At 29.3% G+C, this 25,377-nt stretch overlaps 1 protein-coding gene and 5 non-coding genes across 8 annotated transcripts in view; all 6 read left to right on the top strand.

Annotated features, from left to right (window-relative positions):
- Positions 1-25,377, top strand: part of Sp1 (transcription factor Sp8) — a 548,926-nt gene that overhangs the window by 226,219 nt on the left and 297,330 nt on the right. The window lies entirely within an intron of this gene.
- On the top strand, positions 649-722 carry TRNAI-AAU (transfer RNA isoleucine (anticodon AAU)). Its single transcript has one exon. It is a non-coding gene; the product is annotated as a tRNA-Ile (tRNA).
- Positions 1,470-1,543, top strand: TRNAI-AAU (transfer RNA isoleucine (anticodon AAU)). The gene has a single exon. It is a non-coding gene; the product is annotated as a tRNA-Ile (tRNA).
- Positions 2,292-2,365, top strand: TRNAI-AAU (transfer RNA isoleucine (anticodon AAU)). Its single transcript has one exon. It is a non-coding gene; the product is annotated as a tRNA-Ile (tRNA).
- TRNAI-AAU (transfer RNA isoleucine (anticodon AAU)) lies at positions 3,112-3,185 on the top strand. Its single transcript has one exon. It is a non-coding gene; the product is annotated as a tRNA-Ile (tRNA).
- On the top strand, positions 13,080-13,153 carry TRNAI-AAU (transfer RNA isoleucine (anticodon AAU)). Its single transcript has one exon. It is a non-coding gene; the product is annotated as a tRNA-Ile (tRNA).

Raw genomic sequence — 25,377 nt, 5'->3', positions numbered from 1 at the left:
ATTCATTTCAGAGAAAGCAATGTGTGACTAATACCGATTGCAATTCAGCAGTTTTACATGGCAATATAAATCAATAAAGTAATGTTGCCTTTCAGTTACGATTCCTTAAATAGAGTGCAGTCTACGCAATGCATTATAATTACACATTTTTTGTAAAAAGAAAAAAATTATAATTATTCAAACAGATTTATTTTTCACGTTCATCACTTTTATATAATGTCCGAGTAAATTAATAATAAAAATTAAAAATAATAATAACGGATGTAAATCAAGATAATGGGATATAATTTGTCTTAGTTTTATTAGTGAAATTGAATTATACCCTATCATGATAATAGTTAACCAATTTTGGACAATGTACAGAATAAACTTTAATATTATATATTGACTTGATATTAAACATATGATAAGAATAGTGCGTGCTTGCGGCATACGTACGTTTGTTATTTGATGGGCTTCCGGGATCCGTCGCGCCGAAACTAGGTAAAATGTATTCAGGGATGATCAAAATGGATATTACGGTTGAAATGTGAAAACCGATATATTTCGCGATTACAATCACTTCCTTTATTTCGTACATGGTAGTAAAAAGGGGGTACATATACATAAAATTCAAATTGTTAACAACAACTTAAGATATTCGTTGTTGGCCCATTAGCTCAGTTGGTTAGAGCGTCGTGCTAATAACGCGAAGGTCGTGGGTTCGATCCCCACATGGGCTAGTTAGTTTTTTTTTACCTTCTTAATTGTGGAAATTTATTATTTATTTTTTTCATTGGATGAAGCTGTATATCATACCATTGGCTGTCATAATGAACATCATTCATTTCAGAGAAAGCAATCTGTGACTAATACCGATTGCAATTCAGCAGTTTTACATGGCAATATAAATCAATAAAGTAATGTTGCCTTTCAGTTACGATTCCTTAAATAGAGTGCAGTCTACGCAATGCATTATAATTACACATTTTTTGTAAAAAGAAAAAAATTATAATTATTCAAACAGATTTATTTTTCACGTTCATCACTTTTATATAATGTCCGAGTAAATTAATAATAAAAATTAAAAATAATAATAACGGATGTAAATCAAGATAATGGGATATAATTTGTCTTAGTTTTATTAGTGAAATTGAATTATACCCTATCATGATAATAGTTAACCAATTTTGGACAATGTACAGAATAAACTTTAATATTATATATTGACTTGATATTAAACATATGATAAGAATAGTGCGTGCTTGCGGCATACGTACGTTTGTTATTTGATGGGCTTCCGGGATCCGTCGCGCCGAAACTAGGTAAAATGTATTCAGGGATGATCAAAATGGATATTACGGTTGAAATGTGAAAACCGATATATTTCGCGATTACAATCACTTCCTTTATTTCGTACATGGTAGTAAAAAGGGGGTACATATACATAAAATTCAAATTGTTAACAACAACTTAAGATATTCGTTGTTGGCCCATTAGCTCAGTTGGTTAGAGCGTCGTGCTAATAACGCGAAGGTCGTGGGTTCGATCCCCACATGGGCTAGTTAGTTTTTTTTTTTACTTCTTAATTGTGGAAATTTATTATTTATTTTTTTCATTGGATGAAGCTGTATGTCTTACCATTGGCTGTCATAATGAACATCATTCATTTCAGAGAAAGCAATGTGTGACTAATACCGATTGCAATTCAGTAGTTTTACATGGCAATATAAATCAATAAAGTAATGTTGCCTTTCAGTTACGATTCCTTAAATAGAGTGCAGTCTTCGCAATGCATTATAATTACACATTTTTTGTAAAAAGAAAAAAATTATAATTATTCAAACAGATTTATTTTTCACGTTCATCACTTTTATATAATGTCCGAGTAAATTAATAATAAAAATTAAAAATAATAATAACGGATGTAAATCAAGATAATGGGATATAATTTGTCTTAGTTTTATTAGTGAAATTGAATTATACCCTATCATGATAATAGTTAACCAATTTTGGACAATGTACAGAATAAACTTTAATATTATATATTGACTTGATATTAAGCATATGATAAGAATAGTGCGTGCTTGCGGCATACGTACGTTTGTTATTTGATGGGCTTCCGGGATCCGTCGCGCCGAAACTAGGTAAAATGTATTCAGGGATGATCAAAATGGATATTACGGTTGAAATGTGAAAACCGATATATTTCGCGATTACAATCACTTCCTTTATTTCGTACATGGTAGTAAAAAGGGGGTACATATACATAAAATTCAAATTGTTAACAACAACTTAAGATATTCGTTGTTGGCCCATTAGCTCAGTTGGTTAGAGCGTCGTGCTAATAACGCGAAGGTCGTGGGTTCGATCCCCACATGGGCTAGTTAGTTTTTTTTTACCTTCTTAATTGTGGAAATTTATTATTTATTTTTTTCATTGGATGAAGCTGTATATCATACGATTGGCTGTCATAATGAACATCATTCATTTCAGAGAAAGCAATCTGTGACTAATACCGATTGTAATTCAGCAGTTTTTCATGGCAATATAAATCAATAAAGTAATCTTGCCTTTCAGTTACGATTCCTTAAATACAGTGCAGTCTAAGCAATGCATTATAATTACACATTTTTTGTAAAAAGAAAAAAATTATAATTATTCAAACAGATTTATTTTTCACGTTCATCACTTTTATATAATGTCCGAGTAAATTAATAATAAAAATTAAAAATAATAATAACGGATGTAAATCAAGATAATGGGATATAATTTGTCTTAGTTTTATTAGTGAAATTGAATTATACCCTATCATGATAATAGTTAACCAATTTTGGACAATGTACAGAATAAACTTTAATATTATATATTGACTTGATATTAAACATATGATAAGAATAGTGCGTGCTTGCGGCAACGTACGTTTGTTATTTGATGGGCTTCCGGGATCCGTCGCGCCGAAACTAGGTAAAATGTATTCAGGGATGATCAAAATGGATATTACGGTTGAAATGTGAAAACCGATATATTTCGCGATTACAATCACTTCCTTTATTTCGTACATGGTAGTAAAAAGGGGGTACATATACATAAAATTCAAATTGTTAACAACAACTTAAGATATTCGTTGTTGGCCCATTAGCTCAGTTGGTTAGAGCGTCGTGCTAATAACGCGAAGGTCGTGGGTTCGATCCCCACATGGGCTAGTTAGTTTTTTTTTACCTTCTTAATTGTGGAAATTTATTATTTATTTTTTTCATTGGATGAAGCTGTATATCATACGATTGGCTGTCATAATGAACATCATTCATTTCAGAGAAAGCAATCTGTGACTAATACCGATTGCAATTCAGCAGTTTTTCATGGCAATATAAATCAATAAAGTAATCTTGCCTTTCAGTTACGATTCCTTAAATACAGTGCAGTCTATGCAATGCATTATAATTACACATTTTTTGTAAAAAGAAAAAAATTATAATTATTCAAAACAGATTTATTTTTCTCGTTCATCACTTTTATATAATGTCCGAGTAAATTAATAATAAAAATTAAAATTAATAATAACGGATGTAAATCAAGATAATGGGATATAATTTGTCTTAGTTTTATTTTTGAAATTAAATTATACCCTATCATGATAAAAGTTAACCAATTTTGGACAATGTACAGAATAAACTTTGATTTTATATATTGACTTGATATTAAAGATATGATAAGAATAGTGCGTGCTTGCGGCATACGTACGTTTGTTATTTGATGGGCTTCCGGGATCCGTGTAGCTACGTCGACTACAGGTTATGTTTAAAATGATTATCCTGACTTGGCTGTGCAGGATAGTAACTTTTTAGATTCAGAAGTATATAAAGAATGTGGAGATTGAAAAAAAACGAGATAAGTGGAATAGTTCAAATACAACCTAAGAAGAAATACTAAAGGATAAACGAATGAAAACTGTCTAAAAGAAGATATATATATATATATAAGATATTCACTTCCTTCTCCCTCCCTTTAAACTTCCCCTCTAACCCTTTCATTCTATCGCTGCAGCACACTCGCTCTGTTAGAGCAGGTCAGTACAATATTTAATTGTAGCTTGCTCTCTAGCAAATTACACACTTTGCATCTAGTATATAATTTTTTGGTAGCGTATTGCCCGAGGTAACCAACAAGAGTTAACTGCCAACATCGAGTTATTTGAAACAACTGGCCTACTAAAATATACTTACTACATTATATAGTATACTACACTATAATACTATATGCTATGCTACGTGTAGTAGTAATAGTAGTAGTAGTAAACTGTACATACCATGATATTAGTATATTACAAACAAGCCACGATACTGAACCCCTAACATAATATATCATGGACCGTAATAATCAATAATAAAGACCTACTTAAAAGATAAATTTAACTGTAACCCATTCATTTAATATTTAAACTTAAATAGATTTTAACAATTGAAAAAGTAACGGATTAAAGTCAAATTTAATGGATTCGGATTTTACAAAACTTTCATATTTTCTAAACTTTTCAAACTTTTTTCGAATGCGATTTCTATCAAATATGTAAATACAGACAAAGAAAATACTTATTAAACCCGAATCAAAACTTAATATATATTTTTTAATCTAAAGCTAGATGGTTATTTCGACTATTAAATAATTATCACAAACAGATTACTAAAGAATTAAGAATATAAAAAAAAATTATAAATAAAAAAAAATTTTTATTTGTCCAAATCTGGCGGAAACGTTTGTATTCAAAGAATTTTCCACAATTAGAAATTTTTTTTTAAAGAAATTTGGGAAAAGGGAAAAATTCCAAAAGACTGGAAAAACGCTTTAATTTATCTATAATAAAAAAGAGGTAATAAAACCGATTTGAATAACTACAAAGGAATTTTACTTTTATCAGTCACGTATAAAATTTTATCGAAACATTATTAAATAATAGAATCCAACCGATAGTAGAAAAAAAGTAGGCGAATATCAAAATGACTTTCCACCAGGTAAAAGTTGCGTAGAGAAAATTTTAATGTAAAATCATTTTACAATGCCAAAAACGTAGAAATCTGAAATTAATAATTATTTTTGTAGACAAGAAGACATATGTGTGATTCGTTCGTTACATAGAGAATTCAACTATCGGTTGAATTCTATTTAACAATGTTTTTGATAAAATTTGTTACGTTGACGGAGAAAAGTAAGATTCCTGTATAATTATTTGAATCGGTTTCATCTTTTCCTTTTTTTATGCCTTCTTTTTTATTATCTTTTTTGTCTAATGGATAAATTAAGGCGTTTTTCCATTCCTTTGGAATTTTTTTCTTTTATCCCAAATTTTTGTTAATAAAATTTCTAATTTGTTACAAATTCTTCGAGTTCAAACGTTTCTATCAAATCTTTTTAAAATATTGAAAGGATTAAATACCGATAATAAAACAGTAAATATTATAGAAGAAAGGTTAACAGAAACATACTCAAAAGTTAAAGTTTTTGGCGAAATTTCCAAACCGTTTGAAATAAAAACTGGATTGAGATAAGGCGATGGATGATCTCTCACTAATATTATTCAATTGCGCTCCGGAAAGAGTATATCGAAAATGAAATAGAAAAATCCTAATACATAAGACAACGAACACATAACAAACGATAAATATTAAAAAATTAAAAAACACGGCTGCCAAAAAAAAATTTCTGACAAACATTGCTCTTTAATATAGGATAATTACTAATATAGGATCATTAAAGAGCTTGCGGGTGACAATTTTGTATATAGGATAATTTTTTCAAATCTTTAAAATATATGTATATATTTTTAAATAGCCTATGACACTCCTGGTAAGTAAGGATTCCAAAGCAGAGATCATACATCTGAATCGGTTCATCCGTCGAGCTGATACAGTGGAACAAACATCCTAAATACATTGCACTCCATTCTGGGCAGTCGTGTAAAAATGGTGACCAAAATTTTAATTTTTAAAAGTAAACGTGTCAGCATTTTCTGACTATATGGTAATTTTTGCAAGGGCATTAGGGGCGAAAACCAAAATTAAAAAAAATGAAGAAATGTGCAAACAAAATTAGTCACGAATTTCATACGAAAAAACAAAATTTTTTACCACAATCCAAAAAAATATAAATTTCAGAATATTTTCTAACTTATTTCTAATCTCACATTTTACTCGTTAAAATAATAATAATGAACAAAATGGTTTTAAAACTATAAAATTAGAATCCAGTCAAGATTACAAAAATATAAATATTTAGTTAAATTACACGAATGTTTTAGAAAAAGCAGGAATAAAAGCCGGAACACAAAAAAGGGAAGTCGTTTATCGTTTTACAATAAAAAAACCTTATCCAAAAACGTGAAATTAAGATAAAACTTTAGTTTAACCGGAAACATTTTATAGTGCGAAAGGCATACAGAATATCTCAGGAATAATCTATAAAGTTGAAAAAATTTATAAGAAAATCTGTGGTCCAAAACTCGAAGAAAATATTTATAAATTAAGAAATTTAACAAAATTTAAAAAAATAGATAATATATAATGAAAAAAATTCAAATTTTGTGGTCATTTATATGAAATGGATAAAACTAGATTCTCTCTTTTGTCTTCAGTCATTTGACTGGTTTGATGCAGCTCTCCAAGATTCCCTATCTAGTGCTAGTCGTTTCATTTCGGTATACCCCCTACATCCTACATCCCTAACAATTTGTTTTACATATTCCAAACGTGGCCTGCCTACACAATTTTTTCCTTCTACCTGTCCCACCAATATTAAAGCGACTATTCCAGGATGCCTTAATATGTGGCCTAAAGTCTGTGTCTTCTTTTAGCTATATTATTCCAAATGCTTCTTTCTTCATCTAACTGCCGCAACACCTCTTCATTTGTAACTTTATCCACCCATCTGATTTTTAACATTCTCCTATACCACCGCATTTCAAAAGCTTCTAATCTTTTCTTCTCCGATATTCCGATCGTCCAAGTTTCACTTCCATATAAAGCTACGCTCCAAACATATACTTTCAAAAATCTTTTCCTGACGTTTAAATAATTTTTGATGTAAACAAATTATATTTCTGACTGAAGGCTCGTTTTGCCTGTGCTATTCGGCATTTTATATCGCTCCTGCTTCGTTCATCTTTAGTAATTCTACTTCCCAAATAACAAAATTCTTCTACCTCCATAATCTTTTTTCCTCTTATCTTCACATTCAGTGGTCCATCTTTGTTATTTATACTGCATTTCATTACTTTCGTTTTGTTCTTGTATATTTTCATGCGGTAGTTCTTGCGTAGGACTTCATCCATGCCTTTCGTTGTTTCTTCTAAATCCTTTTTACTCTCAGCTAGAATTACTATATCATCAGCAAACCGTATCATCCTTATCTTTTCACCTTGTACTGTTACTCCGGATTTAAATTATTCTTTAACATTATTAACTGCTAGGTCCATGTAAAGATTAAAAAGTAACTAGATTGAAAAAACAAATATTTAAATTTTCAAAAAAGAGTAATCAAAATAAACTGGTTCGAAGAAGTTGAAAAAATCTAAACATTTTTAAAATCTCCAAATAAGTAATTTTTGTAAGACAATTTTTTAGAAACTAGTCGATGAATCTAAATTTTCAGAGAAACAGGAAATGAAATATACTGGATGCACCGGAAAAAGAAAAATAAATTAAAAAGAAAGAATTTTGGAAAAGAAAGAAGTCAGGACTATGCATTTGCAATCTTTAGGAGGTCTGATTCTAAAAAAAAAAGAAATAATAGGGATAAAATGATAATATTATTACAAAAAAAAGGTATAGAATAAGTAAATAAAGGAATAGTTGAATAATATTTATGAGATATATAAAGTTAACTAACTTTACGGTTTCGACTAGGATTTTCTAAAACAATATAACATCATTTTTAATGAATAATTATTTTAATACTCTTTTTTGTAGATATCGTAACTATTTTACAAATACTGTAAAAATAATTAAATAAGTACTTTTTAAATATAATTTTGTTCATAAATTATATCAGATAATTCTTGATTAATAACGATATTAATACGAGTAAGTCACAAAAACAATCATTAAGGTCTATACAAATTACTCTACGGTAAAAAATACAATAATACAGGTGCATTTAAAATTTATCAATTTTAAAACTCATAATCTTTATTAAATGTAAATAAATATTTTTTTGTTGTAATTGTAAAAAATATTTCCTCTTTTTTTTTTAAACGTGACTAATCTAAAAAGAATGTAAGACTTACTAGGCTTTTTTGATTTGCGAAATTTAAAAACTGAAACAAAGAAAAAGTAAAGATAAAAAAGATAAAGTTCATAATAAAATTTTAATGGTATGAAAATTTTTATGGGGAATATTAACATTTTTTCGTATATTTTTATATTCTGTAGTAAATTTTCACAAAATTTGAAATAAAAATGTTACAACAAAGTTTTAATACAAATCCGTGGCATTGGTTATTAATTTTATATGAAAAAATAGATGAAAAAAATTAAAAATAAATACATGAAAAAAGTTACTAAGATTTATTTTTAGGAGTGGGGGTAATTTAAGATGAAGTTTTTTTTTTGTAGAATTATCAGTATATGGTTTATAAACTAAAAAAAGTTTTAAAAAATCGATATTTTTTAATTTTTTCTGCTCTCCCACCTCAAAAATCACCTACCAAGAAAAGCTTTTGATTTTTTTACGTTTATTTTATTAAATAGGATAAATTAATAACAATTTCAATGTAAAATGTCCAACCAATAAAAATTTAACTAAGGTTTCTTTTTTAGGGTGGAGGAGATGAGTTATGCTGAAATTTTATTGTAATATTATTAAAAGGTTAAATAATTCAAAAAAAATTGTTTAGATTTCAAAATATTATATTATTTTTAAACTTTGATCGGCTTCCCCACCCCTATTATCGTCCCCAAAGTATTTCTGTGTGGTCATTTGCACTACTACTATGCCTAGGAAGACATAAAAAAATTCGGATAAAAAATATGCAATAAAGAGATATGTGGCTTTTTCAATTTTTTTGGATGGAATAGTTTCGGGAAATTTTTTTTAATAGTAAGGTAAACATTCACGTGTGTATTGAGCTTAATATAAAGTGGGGTTATGTTTGAAAAAATTTGATAAATTGACCCCAAAAAAACCATCTACTCCAACCCCCTGGACATATTGTCACCAAACTTTTAACAAGAAATTGTTCCGCACTTGAGTTTCTGAACACAATTTCATCAAAATCGGTTTATCCAGTAAAACGTTATTAAAATTAAACCATACCAACAACGTACATACGAAATTACTCCTCACTTTTTTGTTTTTTGGGGTCCGTGGGTCATGAAGCGCCGATAAATGAAAAACCTCATTCCACATTTTTTTACTGATTACAATACTTTCCTTCTTTTATCATACCTCCAGAGCTATGATGCCAGGAAATTAAAAAGTGATTTTAAAATTATTACACGATGTTCTTGAACTTGATTATGTAAATAATTTATTTAATATACGAATAAGTCTCAAAAAAAAAATTCTCCATATAAAAGATAAGTAACACAACATTGAGAACCCTGCATCCTGATAACATAAAAGGATTCAGATAAATAACGACGTAAAGAGACTATTAAAGAACGTGATTTAAAAATTTCTGATATAGAGATATTTATTATGCGGGTCACAGGAATGAAAAAATTTACTACAAGGTTTCCTGATATTTTCTTATATTTTCGTTGGAAAAATGTGAACTTTGAATATAAAAGTGATCGATCGGTCTATGAATCAACAACATATGTATATATATATATATATATATATATATATATATATATATATATATATACAATTTGATAGAATAAAATTGTATTTTTATTTGATATAAATGTATTTATCAGGCTTACGTTATAACAATATAATCTTAATAAATGATGACGCCAGAAAATAAATGAAAAGAGATATTCAAATTATCCATATTACTATATACTTATGCGGTTAAAAAAATCTTCCACTTCTACTAATTTTATTTGAAAAAACTTACTACGGGACCGCCAGAATTACATCCGGATCAAATTAAAAAAGTCACTGAAATCGATGCAGGAAGTGAAGTCAGCGAAAAGTCTAGCCGTACATAAAAGATAAAACATACGGGTCAAATTAAGACTTCCTTTTTTGGAGTAATAAAATTAATATAAAAAATTAATTTTGATTAATTTGTAATGAAATTTTTAAAAATGTTATTTTTATACGTGTATTTTATTTGACTTTCATTTATCTTATATTCATATTTGTAAGTAAAAAAAAAAAAAAAATCTACACTAATATTTGTAAAAGACAAACTAGACACGTCATTATTCATTTATGATGTAAGTCTACAAGACTATCAAAACTTGATGTAAGACAGTAAATTGAATTCTTTACAATCCGATATTTCTGCAACACCTGGAATATATCGGAAGTAGAGTTTTTAAAATTAATAAATATTATAAATACTGAATAAGCGGATGCAACTTTATGACGTAAATCATTGGTAAACGTTTTTTATATACTCTACAAAATATATTAAAAATAATTGACTATGATAGAATCTATTATGAAGTAAAAATTTACGAAAACGTTTCTATATATTTTGACAAACTAGACACTACATTTTTTCTGGTATGAGCCTGTAGCCCGGCACGGGCTCTGATACGGCAATGAAACTCACAACAAATAATTGTGAGTTGGAAGAAAGGAACAAATCCAGGAGTTATTTTCTTCTTTTAACGGATCACGTTGGCAGCTCCTTACTGACCTTCTGATAAACAGACCCTCAAATATTTTCTATTTCAAAGTAAAAGAAATTTGAAATGACCATAAGGAACCTGGTTATATAGTTTCTTCGCAAACTACTGGCGGTTTTTTACAGCATTCATTCCGTCTTCTGAAGCCTAAACTTGAAATCAGAAACTTAAACTTACCAAATGTACTGGTAGACCTATACAGGTAAAGTACCTATTAAAGAAGCAAAACTGGTTGACCTTTTGAAAATAATGCAATATATTCCAAGTAACAATCAACGGTTTTACGACTCTTTGATTACTTGATCTACAACTTCTCTTGATGCGGCTAAAGACGAAGATAACTAAATTTATTTTGATGAACACATAAAGTGATAGGCCTATTAGTAATAAACTTGTTATTTTAAATTTTATTATGCAGTCAGTCATACTCCTTTAACATATAATCTTAGATAAAAAGTAACAATTTTTAAGGCCTGAACAAAAGTTTTAGGACGATTTTACAGGACAAATTCTACCTACCAGTGTCGTTAAAATAAAAATCCCTTTCTGCACGCCGGAAGGCGGAAGTAGATTTCACCGGTGTTAAGTAGGGGATAAAAAAGATTTCCACTTTAAAGTTAAGAAAAACTTCAAGTTTACTCAATACGACAACGGTTGCATGTGAAAAAGTTTCACATGATACAACATCTCCATACGATACGACAAGCTCCATCTTACAATTCCAGCAACATTTTGGTCATCCCTTGCCGTAAGGGTTGTTCATATCAAAAATTGTTTCAGACAAACGTTTTAGATAATGTTTTGAGTACTAACGACCATTTTAAACAGATTCCATACTGTACCTATTAAGGAAGGTATGATTTTTTTTGTCTTCGAAACCCCACTTTTTCCACTCCCTGGGCCAATAATTGGTGATATCAAAAAACGTACCCTAAATAAATTATAGGCTCTTATCCAAAGAATAGTTGGAACTTTAAAAAAATCGATATTTTACTTAATAAGAAAGTTAAAGCGATTTTTTTTCGAAAAAACCCCCATGGTTCGATTTTGCCCATTAACGAACTCGACCGAGATTTTGGGCATTATATTTTATGTATCAATTTGAAATTGATTGGGGAAAAATTACGGCAGTTATCGGGTCCACAAGAAAGTGAAATATATATAAATGAATTATTTATAAACTTTTGAATTGACGGTGGTTTTGGGGTCTGGGGGATGTGAAACGAACGCGAAGATATGTCGATATTTTCCGGAAGTCGAATCATGGTACCCATTACAATATACATTAAATTTTTTGGTGGTGTTCGTAAAAGAATTTTATATTAGTTTATATATTAATTCTGTTTCACGTCGTTCAAGTAGATATGTGTTGTAAATGAGAACGTGTCGGATCTGTATCCATGCACACAACGGTTTGAATCCGAATTCGTACACATATTTTTTTAACTTTTTTTTAATTTAAATATATTGGTTTATTAATAATTTTTAACCTCTTGTGAGATTTTTTAAAATTAAACTGAAAATTACGTAAAATTTTATTTCACTAATAAGTTCCGATTTTTTTTTCATATTATTTTTTTTTTATTGTTATTGAATTATTATTTATTGTTTATTTTATTTTTTACAATCAAGGGTTAATAATTATTAATAAATTGTTAATATATATATTATATTTAAATATTAAATTTATATATTAAATTAATATATTATATTTAAATTAAAAAAAGTTAACAAAAATATATGTATATGCGATATACTTTCCCTTGTAAGATCCAACCATTTCATTAATTAAAGTTTTATTTGGCTATAATTCTGGAACCAATGAAAATAAGTACCACTTTGATATATCGTTTAGAAGCGCTCAATGAGGTTTTTTTTATTGCAGTTAAGAAATCTTAAGAAGAAATTTTATTGCAGTCAAAAATCCAAATTTTTGGGGACTTTGGGCTTTTTTGAACACTTTTGGTTCAGTCGATTGAATTCAAAAGAGGAGGTATACAACTAGATGTTATAACAGTCCTAAATCCGAAATTTCAACATCCTACGGCTAATCGTTTTTGTGTTATGCGAGATACGTACATACGTACTTATTATACATACATACATACGTACGTAAAGACGTCGCGCCGAAACAAGGTAAAATGAATTCAGGGATGATCAAAATGGATATTACTGTTGAAATCTGAAAACCGAAATTTTTCGCGATTACAATCACTTCCTTTATTTCGTACAAGGTAGTAAAAAGGGGGTACATATACATAAAATTCAAATTGTTAACAACAACATAAGATATTCGTCGTTGGCCCATTAGCTCAGTTGGTTAGAGCGTCGTGCTAATAACGCGAAGGTCGTGGGTTCGATCCCCACATGGGCTATTATTTATTTTTTTCATTGGATGAAATTTTTTTCATTGCTGTCATAATGAACATCATTCATTTCAGAGAAAGCAATCTGTGACTAATACCGATTGCAGTTCAGCAGTTTTACATGGCAATATAAATCAATAAAGTAATGTTACCTTTCAGTTACGATTCCTTAAATACAGTGCAGTCTAAGAAAGATTTTTCATATCTTTCTTATGAAATCTACCTAAAATACATAAAATTACACTGCAAATCTGTTTTTACTTTCAAGACTTTTTTTTTGGTAGGTTTTATAATAAAATAACTAAATAATTTGCACGGCTATTAAATAGTTCTAAGGATAAAGCAACTTTTGGAAGAAGGAAATAACTCCAAAAATTTAATATTTTATAAAACAAATAATAGTTCTTTTACATTTTTAAGATATTTATTGCTATTCTAATTACAGATGTAATGTCCAAAATAAATATGAATAGATTGTGCTATAAAAAAATTTACTCAACAGTGTAGAGTGTTTTTTGTTGTTTTTCAAAAGTATGGCCCAGTGGAGTTGTTACTTTCTTAAAATTTCAGATTCAATTAACCAGTTGAAAATCGGATATCTGAATTTAAATATCCAAATATTATTTTTAATTCCGAAATATAACAAGAATAATAATTATTTTGCTGTAAACATTTAATGAAATAAATTTTTTTCGATAATTTAACGGGAAATAAAATTAATAAATCAACGTCATAGGAAATAATGACCATCCCGTTACATAAATGGACTAATAATCTTGGTCTCTCTCTTACATCAGTCTAGTAGGTAAAAACGTATGATTTATACAAAAAAAAATAATAATAATAAATAATAATAGAAATTGATAGACGGTAATAAAACTCAGAAAAACAAAAAAAGGCTATGTAAGTCAACCAGTAAACAGAATAAAGAAAATTCCCTTTGTTATCTCTCTCGCTTAATTTTTATTACAATAAAAATAAGAGAAAAAAAAACTTTTTGTATGAAAATCAATAAAATTTGATAGTTAAAATACTTTTAAAATAGATGTCTATTAGTAATTTACTTTAAAAAATATATTAATGAACTCCGAAATAGCAACTATCCTAATACTTGGATAGAACTATATATTGTAATAACATACTACTGGTTACACAAAATTTTCAGAAAATGTAAGGCAGTAGTAAAATTCCGCAGACCGAGGAAAAATTAAGGAATTTTTATTAAATATTTTTATCAAAATTAGGCTTTTATGCCAATTGACATGCTCTTTCAAAACAGTGGGTATCAACTGATCTTAGTTTTTATATCGTTATTTTTGTAATCTAATAAATAACGGTTATGAGATTTAATTTTACCAAATGGATAACGCTGAACGATTTAATAAGTTTTTTAGAAATTAAACACAAAATTACTGAATTCCTGATGGAAAAATGGTGTCACAACTCGTCTGCTTAAGCAACTCTATTTTAATATAATTAAAATACCTTAAGAAAAGTTTTATTTTTCATAAAATCTACAGAAAGTGATTGATTCCAATAAAAAAATCAATAATGGGTAAAATTCAACAGAAATCAATATTCAGTATTTTGTTGTACTGAAAGGTGCGATTAAGTAATGGAAATTTCAGTTTGGATTCTCTTATGTATTTCTTATTCCAATACTAGATATGCATAGTAAATATATTTTAATACAATAACGGATAAAATTCAACAAAGAAAAAAATTAAACTATTTTTTCTATTTTATTTATTATTTTTCTTTTTTAGTAATTGGAAAGAAATATAACCTTAATACGGTATGTCGACCACTTGAATACTAGAATATGAAATAATTCAATGATAATTAGGTAACTCTTAATCAAGTGTAAAATCATACCGTTTTAGCTTAAAAATTTATGGATAATAATGACATCATGGATAAAAATCATCACTTAATAAGTGATGATTTTTGCAATCCGATAAGATTTTATTAAAATATTTTTCAACGTTTTGACGGAGTTTTCTGTTATTAAATCTTCCGGCAAATTTACGGTCTCGAATTAAACTTACTTTATAAAATTATAGGCAACGTAAAGTTTAGCAAACCAATAAGATATTAGAAAATGTCATTCAACGTATGGACGTGATCATATGTCATAAGTTATTAAAGCCAATCAGCGTTCGAGAATCAGCTAACTTCATAAAATTAATAGGAAATAATAATATTATTGGTTTAAAATCTAAAACATTTGAAAAAATTGGTCAAGTTTTATTGTTTATAAACTCTTTTGTAGGAAAATGTTATTCAATATCTTGATGAAGTCATACCTTTCAGCCAATCAATAGTCAAGATTCAAAGTATGTATATTTATTTTAAGGTTAGTTTTTGTTCTAATTAAAATAGACGTGATTATCTTCTTCTGAAAACAGATAAAAAATCTGATGTGGACACCACGATTTCCTTGTACGAATTTTAAATCACATATGCACATTTTTAAAAGTACATAAAATTTTATTTCACTAATAAATTCTGATTTTTTTTTCATACTTTTTTTATTGTTATTATTGAATGATTATTTACTGTAATTTTTTTTACAATCACAGGTTAATAATTATTAATAAATCAATATATTTAAATGAAAAAACAAGTTAAAAAAAAAGGAAATGAAGTCGAATTCGAACCGATGTGCCTTCCCCTTGTAAGAACCAAATATTTCATTTATTAAAATTTCATTTGGCTATAACTTCGGAACTGATGAAAATAAGTACCATATATCGCTGGTTAGCTCTCAATGAAGACCTACAGGGTGTCCCATATAAAACGCAACCCATCAATCACTCATCCATGAAATTTCAAAAGTCAAGCTTACTCCCCTACTCGTTACTGAAATGGACTCGTCCAACATCTGAACATCGTGGTGACGCAGTAGAACACTACCGATTGTAACAACAATGCAATCATAACTTTCAGTGTATTGCTAGATGGTGTTTTCGCTAGATGAACGTGTTTTCATTGTTGTGCAAGATTTGTTTCGCCATAAGCACCCAGATAAACCAGCTCCTAACAAAACATCAGTATTAAGGTTAGTTGCAAAATTTAGAGAGACCGGTTCTGTTAATAACAAGGAACACAAAAGATCTGCGTCAGTGTTGAATACAGATACAGTCACTGAAATCGCCTCGCCTCGCCAAATAAATCGATCAGACGTTTGTCTGCTGGAATTAATTTGTCTTAATCAACTGTTCATCGGGCGACCAAACAATTACAATTACGATCTTATCGCATTCAAACGGTTCATCGACTTCTTGAGCCCGACAAAAAAAAAACGGCTACAATATTGTCAATGGTTCCGTCGATTTCTGCGCGAGGGAATTAATGTTATGGATTCGTTATTTTTCACAGATGAAGCACAGTTTCATTTGGATGGCTACGTAAACAGACAAAACAGTAGAAATTGGAGTGCTGAAGATCCCCACGTTTATCACCAAAAACAATTACACCCGCAGAAGTTGGGCGTGTGGTGCGCGATATCGCGGAAGAAAATAATCGGTCCAATTTTTTCCGAGTACACCATTAATACAGAACGATATCAGGATATTTTATTTCAGTTCATCGCACTCTTGGAAGAGGAAGACAGACACGGCGGGCTACAACATGATGGTGCGACATCGCACTACGCAGGTTCAACTTCTGATTTCGTTGAGGAATTCTTTGGTAATCGTGTTATCGGTCGAGGCTTGTGACCACCAAGATCTCCAGATTTGACTGCGGCGGATTTTTTTCTATGGGGTTACCTCAAAGAAAAAGCCTACAGTAACAAATTACGAACACTTGAACAATTGAAAGTCAAACTGGAACAACCTGTATTAAATATCCAGCCACAAACTTTGAAAAAAGTTGCAAGAAACGCTGTAAAAAGAATTGAAGCTTGTATTCAAGAAGATGGCGGCCACTTCCAACATTTACTCTAAATATAAGGTAATGGATGGTAATAATAAAAATTACATTTACATTTACACATGCCTTTTTATTATTTCAATACCTACCAATATAAGGTTGGGTTGCGTTTTATACGGGACATCCTGTATTACTGCAGTTAAGAAAAAGTCCAAAATCGAAATGTTTTGGATTTTGGGCTTTTTTGGACATTTTTGGTCTAGTCGATTTCAATCAAAAGGAGACGTGCACAACTAGATGTTACAAGAGTCCTGAATTCAAAATTTCAACATCCTACAGCTAATCGTTTTTTAGTTATGCGATACATACGTACAGAGTCACGCCCAAACTAGTCAAAATGGATTTAAGGATGGTCAAAATGGATAATTCCGTTGAAATCTGTAAACTGAACATTTTCGCGATTACAATACTTCCTTTACTTCGTACAAGAAAGTAAAAATAAAATAATATTCATCTTTTTATCTTTAATCTTTTTATATGTCAAATGGAATAAATGAATCCAACACATACAATGTGACTAGGTAAACCTTTTTACCTTAAACAAGTTGTAAAAACTTTCCTTTCTTTCAAAACATAATGTAGAAAATGATTGGCTATAATATTTATCCTAAGGCACATTTAATGAACTTTTAAATCCCATGGATTCACGAAGTTATTAAAATTTTATAATAAATCCTAAAAAAAATTCAACAGAAACACGAATATAACTCCGAGGTTTTTTACTTGAGTCGTTCGAAAGTTCTCGGCTTGACACAGAGATGGCAAAACTATGACAAAATGACTGTGATATTTGTCAAGTGTGATCCATTAAATAGCGTGCTTCGAAGTTTAAGATCCGTTCATTTAGTTGCTTGTTTGTAATAATTAAGTAGAGCAAACAAGTTTTGTCATTTTCTGAACATTGATAAAATAAATATTTTGTGAAAAAAGTATTAAAAAAGTATTCTTATAACCTTCAGTATAATGTGATTTGCCCAATTCTGCAAAACAAGCTGTTGTCTCAGCTTTAGCCTCATTATATTTGAAGTGAATCTTAACCAGCGAACCATTTTTTCAGGTTTGGAATGAGAACGTTAGTTAAATCCGGTGCACGTGGAAGCACTTTGAAACATAGGTAATGAAGTTTTGCAGCAATAACTCGAGACGTGCGCGCGCGCGTGTGCGAAGTGTTTTTATTTTACAAGATTTAACAGAGACGTTCAAGTAAAAAGAATTAGATTCTACTTTAAAGGATTTTCCCTTCGTTTTAAACAGTAAAATGTGGCCTGTTGAATTTAAACGTGCACGTTCATCAATTGGGAGAACGCTTGGGACAACTACTGATAAATGTCACAGAAATCCACAATGGCATATTAAATGATTTCTGACTGCAAATATATTGATAGACCACGTCCACTACATTCTACACAATGTTTTGCGTATTAAAAAGCTAACCGCTCGATAGATGTCGCGGTTTTTAACAGTCAATCAAAAAAATTTAATTTAACTTAACAATTCCCGAGGATGTTTAGACTTATTAATTGCGATTCCGCTGAGTTTCTTCAAGTATTATAGCAATAAATGAAGCAAAGATTCACCATTACACGACAAAGATCAAACAGTAGTCCAAAAATTGGGTTGGAACATATCTTTAGCGGTTTTTATGGATTTCGTGGTATGGTGTCCAATAGACTACCTGGGAAAAGGTGAGAAGTATGGATGAAGGACCAAGGAAAGGTGCTATTCAGAATACCATCAACCTGGCCAAAAAGATCGTGCTCTTTCATGACGACAATGCGCTAGCACACAAAGGCGCACACGCGTGCGCGTCTCGAGTTGTTGCTGCAAAATTTCATTACCTATGTTTTGCAGTGCTTCCACATGCACAGGATTTAGCTCCCAGCGATTACTTTCTCTTCTCAAACCTGAAAAGATGGTTGGCTGGACTATGATTCACTTTAAATATAATGAGGTCAACGCTGAGACAACCGCTTATTTTACAGAGATGTACAAATTACATTATACTGATGCTATTAAAAATTTGGAGATCGTCTAAATGTAACGAATTATAAAGTGATTACGTTGAAAAATAAAATGAAACTTTTAAAAAATCTTATGTTTTTCTTTATCACGCAGATAACTGTCTAAACGGTCGTTGTACATTTTTTTTTTTAAGATTGGGACAGATTATTTTATATATATTTGCGAATTTAATCTTTTTGATTTTGTTTGATAAATACAGCCTACATTTATCACATATTAAAGCTTATTTTCTCTCTGTAATTTAATTTCTGCAATCTTTGCTGAATTTCTTCAGAATACTTATGCACCAAGCAAAATGACAGATTAATTTTTAGAAATAAAATTATATTAATATAGCCTTCTATTAATTTTAGTAAATAAGTCTGATTTTTCGCTAATTTTGGAATGATTTATTTCGAATATCAAGCTTTACTGTTGTAGATATATGATACTAGTGATATTTAGTAAATGATAGATATTAGATTAGACAAGAGGGTAGAATGATGGTGATCTACCCATCTATCGTAGATGATGAAAAGCGGGGGAGAGCAATAAATAGTACGTCATGAGAACGTCACGACAATACAGTACCACTTGTCACTTATACTAAGTACAGAGAATACACATACGACCAGAATATAGTGTCTGCGACAGTGTCTGTTATTGAAGTAAAGGGGTGTCCTAACTATGACTAATATATATGTTATGATCCTTCCTGGAGTTGAGATGAGATAACAGTCGTACATTACACACACAATACAATGCTATCCTACTACAACTAAACACCATTTAGTAGTACTGTTCGGTGTTTGGACCCTTCTCCTTTAAGTGCCGTCGTTACCAAGTCACAAATTTCTCAGTTATATTATATATTACACTAATTAATACCCGTTCAAGTACAACACAGTTTGATATAATTTTTAAATCACAAATATCCATATTTTAAACCTTTTATTGTATCAAAACGTAAAACTACGTCCCAGATATCAAAATTTCAACCGTTATTGATCGTGAGAAAATGTTGTCGATAACCTTTAAATACATCCCACACATAAGTATTTGTTTAATGGTAAGAATCATATAATTTTTTACACTGAACAATACAACAATACAAAGTTTACGTTGAACAATACAACTGTAACGTAAAACCGAACTGAGCCGGCTCGAACTGCAGTACCATGTCATCTTCAAACTTGCAGCCATCGCTATTAAAGTTGCTATTGGTTGTGTTTGTTACTACTCTCGTCTATTGTTGTCAGAACAGTTACACAACAATCACGAAAAAATTTTCAAATTTCAATATCCCAACAAAGAGTAACACACATGCAAGTCGGTTAAAAAATGGCATGTTATAATGGTTTCAAAATGAAATAGTCAACCTTCCGTAAAGACTGCAGAGGTCAGCCAATATTCAAAGAAGATTCTCAGCCGCTTCGAGAAAATCTATACGTAAGTTATCGCAACAATGGTGTAAAATATAAACCTTTGTGAAAAATTTTTCATTATTTAAATTTATCGTTAACAAATTAAGAGAATAGACAAACCGAAACATCTTATTTACTGCAACCGGGTGCTCAAAAACTTTATCGATGAACAGATAGACCAGATTGTGTATTTCATATCGGATGAGATATAGCTTCATTTATTTGGGTATATTAAGTCGCATAAAACCAGGTATCGGGTGATAAAAAAATCCTCACCAGATGCTTGTCCACTTCACGATGAGAAAATCTGTGTATGGTGTTCTGGTATTCGTGTAGTTTTGTTCGGAGGTCAACGCAGAAGTTTACAGTTCAGTTATCGAAAAATTTTAAGCTCAGTTAACAGATCATGAAAAAGAGTAAGGCTCCTTTCGACAAGACGCGCATCAAACGATTCACTAGCGCAAGTTCATACGGCTCTTAGAGAAAAACAAGCTTTCAGCAGAGGGCATCTTAGTTCCATAAATTTGTCTAGTTACAATTTTTTCCTTCGGCGATATTTGAAAGATAAAGTTTATGAAAAAAATTCCCAGATTATCGATAAACTGAAGGCAAAAATTTGACGATGAACAATCAATCGGTAGCATTGTCAACAACGTTCTACGTCAAGTGATTCTCAATATGATCAGTTGAATAAAAAATTCCATCATTAAGCAGGGCGCTCACTTCGAACATTTATTTTAAAAAATATGGTAAATTTTTACTAATGTAAATTTTGAATTTAATTTATTTAGGTTTTCATTTCATTCATAAAATGATATATGTCGCAAGTACGTTTAATCTATAGGGACTCAGTTTTAAGTTGCTCACCCAGTATTTAATCCAGTAAAATTGCACTATTTTAAGACAGATATAAATTTACCGGTCATTTAAGACAGATATATTTACCGGTTTGATACTGTTCCTTGAACGTACCAATTTTTTTGTGTTCTGCGATAAGCTCTTACTCTCATCATACTTGTACTCTATATATGCTCCATCTTATCAATTATTTCTTTTATTAATTTCAAATTTTTATCTTCTTTCGGATATTTTATCTTCTAAACATCCCAAGATTACCAATCTTATTTGTCTCTTTACAACATTCTGCTGATAATTCTTCTCTCCTTTTGATTTTCGATTTCTTCGTTTCGTAGTTTATTAACCAATCTAATAGATAATATTATCTAATTTTAGATATTCTGATATCTAATATTTACTAGTCTAATTTCTAAATTACTTTTATAAAGTTACGCTTAAGAGCTTCCGAGAATCCACAGACAACTCTTTAAGAACCAATTCTTTAAATTGTTATCGTTAAACAATTTTGGAATAGTAATTCAAAATGTTTCCTATAATTTTAACATATGGTATATAGGTACGCGTTTATTGCATTTTTTTGTTGGAAATATACAAATTTCACGGAATTATAAACAGGTTTTATATAATATTTTATAAAGCAGGACCTTACTCGTCCATAGCAGACTAAGATATGATAATGTAAAGAGTAATTTTTTCAATCAATCTATACGTATATATATATATATATATATATATATATATTACGTTTATGCGTGATGCACAACACGTGAAGGTTTCATTGTTCCCTCCTACAGTCTATAAGACTGGACTAATCGTGACCAATTAAAAAGTAATAAGGTCCTTCAAGGTCAACAGTGTCCTAGGATAGACCTAATTTTATTTTAAACTTAATCGTCAAATAACACATATAATGTTATTTATTTTTTAAGCAATTTATATACAGTACATAAAGTTTAAAAAGGTTTTTAATCCACCGGGTTTGTCTAGTGGTAAAACTCGTCGTCGTAAATCAGCTGATTTTGAAATCGAGAGTTCTCTAAGATTCAAATCCTAATAAAGGCAGTTGCTTTTATTCGGATTTGAATATTTGATCGTGGATACCGGTGTTTTTTTGATGGTTGGGTTTCAATTAACCACAAGTCTCAGGAATGGTCGGCGTGACTCTGTTCAAGACTACATGTTTACCGATAAATACACACAAATATTTTTCAGTCGCTAATGATTAATTGACGATGCGATTATAAATAAGAATATTAAAAAAAAATGCTTTTTTCTAATAAAATAAAAAGATATGAATGGTGAAAAACGTTTAGAATACTCATTGGTTGTTATATTAAATTCGATTTTTTTTTTTTTTAATTTCTAAAGAAACTAATGAAGAAGTCTAAAAAATTTCGTTACAGCAAACCGATGTTGATATGAAAGGAAAATAAATTGCTATTTTGATATGTCAAACAATAAATTTCTGCTTAACAGTGCGTTAAGCAAAGTACCTAATTGTTTCTTTATCATAGCGTAAACGGCTAGAACAATGAACAAAATTTTTTTTTAATGATATTTCAGATAAATAATTACATTTATTACCTGTTTTGTACAAATATAATTAAAAAAAAAAATAAAAATAATCATTTTTGTCACCAACGGTCGTGAACATTTTTTTAACTTAAATTTACTTTAAATAAAATAATTAAAATATAATTTGATGTTATTATAACCCTAAAGAAAAAAATTGCGTTATAATTCAATTTTATTTTTCTGTGCTAAAAAAAAAGTATTAAAACATTGTGTATAAGAGTCCACAGCCTGTAATTAATGTATGTTATTTATAAACACCTGCAAAACTGGGCAACAGGTGTTAAAAATGAGTATTAAACTTATATTATTTGAGAGAGAATTATAAAAAGAGAAAGATAGGAGAGTATAAAAGAATAAAAGAATTAAAGTAGGGGAGGAAGAGAAATATAATACATCAAGGAGTAAAATCGTTAGACTATGATAATTATTTGTGTAAGTTAGTTCCATCAATCTACTTAGGTTTTAATGACCAAGTATTTAAGTATGAATTATTGTTTATTTATCATAGGTCCTAATATTTATTTTTAATGTTTCCTTCTTTTATTTTAAATTCCTTTTATTCATCTTCTTCTACTTTTAAAGTTGTTAGTCAAATTGGTGTGGGTTGGTTAAATTATTTGGTTCATTTTAGATAGTTATGTAAAGGGCTCTAATTTCTTTTTACTTTTGACAAAGTGCAGTTCAACTCAGAACTCAGCTATCTCACTCTCTTTCCTTCTCTTTGCATGTGTGTGTGTGTATATACATATATACACACACATATATATATATATATATGCGTGTCCACGCGTGTGTGTGTGTAAAACCTCAGAAAGAATAAAAATATAATTATATAAAAAAAAAATCTTAAGTTTAGTTTTAAATAGAATTAGACTAAGAAGGGCGTAACATTCTGGTTAATCAAAATGAAAAAATACTAACATAAAGGAAGCCTAATGACCTTCTCATCACATTATTTCATCCTCTAAAACACACACACACACACACACAGAGAGAGAGAGAGTGAGAGAGAATGAGAAGGAGAACAAATAAAATAATAATTACCATTTCACATGATAATCACCATTAATATTATTATTAATTTTTTTTATTAAAATATATATATATATATATATATGTTAACTTGTTATTATAATTCTATGATATTTAATAAAGAATATATATCTTAGAAAATTATTTTTTAATTGATATTATTATTAAAAAAAAAAAATTATTAATATTATTATTCATTCATTCATTATTATTAGTTAAACTATGGTAATTTTTACCATAGCTTATTATTTATGATCACTCATTAAATAAATCTATTCTTTTGATGACGTTGGAAAAATGAATTAGTGTGGTATAGAGGAAGGGATAGTGGAAGTAAGTTCTTCATTTATTTTATTACGGTAAGAAAAAGAACAATTAATGATAACCTTAAACAACAGATCCGTCTTTCTATTTTATACTTATGTAACCAGGATACTTTACCTAGGTAGTTTAATGCCGGCCTCAGTGGTGCGAGTGGTAGCGGGTGGCGTCTCGGTCTTTCATTCGGAGGTCTCGGGTTTGAATCCCGGTCAGGCATGGCATTTTCAAACACGCTTCAAATCATTTATCTCATCTCATCCTCTGAAGAAATACCTAACGGTGGTCCCGGAGGTTAAAAAAATAAATAGTTAATTAATAAAATATTTAATGTAAAATTAACTAATTTATCATTAGGTTAAATTATTTATTTGAAATTACCTAAATTATTTGCATTTCATTAATAAAAGTTATTTTAAAATATAAAAACTGGTAGTATTATTTTCTTATTGTATTGGCCACTTTAGAACCGTAATAAATAAATAATTTTTTCTCCTTTTTTCCAAAGAAAAAAGTGTTTTCGTTTTCACTCTTTACTCCATCGGTAGTCATATTTCTTTTTCGGTTTTTCCTGGAGACCCTTGTTTTTAAAAATAATATTTATAAATTTATTTTTTTTTTAAGATTATTTCTTCAGTGACATTTATTCCTCTCATATTCTTTAAAGCTTCATTAAACCAGGTTTTTTTCGATTTTTGATTGTAGACAAAATTAAAAATTATTTTGGTTAGTCTTTTTTCTTCCATTCTGAAAATATGTCAAACAAACATCACTATTTTTTTTCATACAACATCTGAAAGTCTGCCATTAAATCTGCAAAGGTCTTTTTTTCTAATTCTCTACTTATTCTATTCAATTTTAACCGGTCGTTAGAATTTTCTTTAATATTTTCCTCTCTTTCTTATCTAGCTCTTCAATTTTTTTAATCTTATTCATACATAAACTACGAATATCTTATCATTATTTTGTTATATATATAAAAGAGTAAAAATATTTATAACTGTAATAAATTAAGTGTATTTTTAGTTCAATTAATTGTACTTATAGTGGAGGATGTCTTACTAAGAAGATATACAGAAAAGTATATAG

Source organism: Lycorma delicatula, chromosome 4 (assembly GCF_047948215.1).
Source record: "Lycorma delicatula isolate Av1 chromosome 4, ASM4794821v1, whole genome shotgun sequence".
Lineage (NCBI taxonomy): Eukaryota > Metazoa > Arthropoda > Insecta > Hemiptera > Fulgoridae > Lycorma > Lycorma delicatula.
Note: the sequence above shows the minus strand (reverse complement) of the source record. Positions and strands in the feature narration are given on the sequence as shown.